At 48.6% G+C, this 1,482-nt stretch overlaps 1 protein-coding gene across 1 annotated transcript in view; it reads left to right on the top strand.

Annotated features, from left to right (window-relative positions):
• Positions 1–222: 222 nt before the first annotated feature.
• The window catches only part of ATP2B2 (ATPase plasma membrane Ca2+ transporting 2), a 209,665-nt gene continuing 208,405 nt past the window's right edge, over positions 223–1,482 (top strand). The window contains exon 1 of the mRNA XM_006917621.1: positions 223–318. The gene's annotated coding sequence lies outside the window, so the exon portion shown is untranslated. The remainder of the gene's footprint in view (positions 319–1,482) is intronic.

Genomic DNA, 1,482 nt, shown 5'->3' with positions numbered 1-1,482 from the left:
GAAGGCAAAACTGGGTCCCCATATGGTTGGATCAGCTCCTACGGGGGTAGGTGGGGAGAAAGGGTGCCCTGCTTCTTTTCTATTTCCATCCCCACCTGACTGGCCCTAGCCCAGTACCAGCACATAGAAGACATTCCATACCATTCTTCCCTTCCTATTCCTTTCTGACCTGTGTACCTGTCAAGTCACCCACCCCTAATCAATGCCATCTCCCTTTTTTCAGAGTTGAACTTTGTCACCCAGTCCCCAGAGCCAGCAAGACATGGGTCCCGTTTGCCAAACCCCGACGCCTTTCATTTAACTGGAACACGTGGAGGGGTGAGTTGAAGACTGGGGTTTTGCTGTGGTTGGAGGAGGAGTATATCTGGGAAGAGAGCACTGTTGGGAGGCTGCTAATGGAGGCTCAGCCGTGCAGGAAAACAGGTTTGACAACAGCTCCCTTTCCCCTGCCACCCTGGCAGGGACACATGAACTATTTATGCACTGTTGTGCTTGTTTGGGAAAGTTTCTCAACAACCCTTTTGGATTTGCACGGGAAGTATGGCATAGAACACAGAGAAGGAGGACAGCATCACTTCGCATGGTGAACTGAGTCTCAGTTCTCTCATCTGTAAGATGAGGACAGCACAGTATCTTATTCTGATGAAGGTCAAGCAAAGATGATCTGTGTAAAGTGCTTAGCAGAGTAGTTGGAGCACAGTGGGTGCTCGATAAATGCTGGTTGAATGAATAAACATTCTAGGTGCCTAATGCATGTTATTTAAATGGGGCAGCCCTCTCTTTGAGGTCAAAATGTCACTCAGCCTTCCAGATCTGGCCCATATGGCAGCTTGGAGGAATTTCTATGGCTTCTAGCTGGGATTAAGCACATCTTTCACGCTCGCAGCCCCTACTTTAAGTGTGTGTGTGTGTGTGTGTGTGTGTGTGTGTGTGTGTGTGTGTGGGCGTGTGTGTGTGTACACACCTCAAAGCCCATGCCTCGCTCCCATTTTCAACAGAGGTCACACTGCCCATCTTTTAGTATCAGACCCAACTTACCTTTTGTAAGAACATCCTCGGAGCCAGAGCTCAGAATCATCATTTCATCAGACCTTCCCAGGAGGCGTTGTGAATTAACCCTTTCGCAGACTGAGACCCAGAGATAAGTCACTGGAGGTGGGAGAGCCAGCATGCAACTCCAAGATCCTGAGCTCACTTCCTACTTCCTCACTCTGCCGGGGCCAAGAAGATCCGTAACTCCAGACCGAGTCAGGGAGGGAGCACACAGGCAGACTGGCCATGCGCCTCTGTCCCCTACCCTCAGACATCACCCAGACCTCTTGCTTTGCTGAAGCTTTGTTTATAGCCCAAGCGCTTTGGAACTAACCAGATTGTTTCCAAACACTTTACATAATTGCTCACATGTTTATTTAATGCCATCTCTTGAATATTAAACAATCAATAATATGGAACAGAAATTTGGGCTTTTAAACCCAGCAGCTT

Source organism: Pteropus alecto, unplaced genomic scaffold (assembly GCF_000325575.1).
Source record: "Pteropus alecto unplaced genomic scaffold, ASM32557v1 scaffold75, whole genome shotgun sequence".
NCBI classification, from domain to species: Eukaryota; Metazoa; Chordata; class Mammalia; order Chiroptera; family Pteropodidae; genus Pteropus; species Pteropus alecto.
Note: the sequence above shows the minus strand (reverse complement) of the source record. Positions and strands in the feature narration are given on the sequence as shown.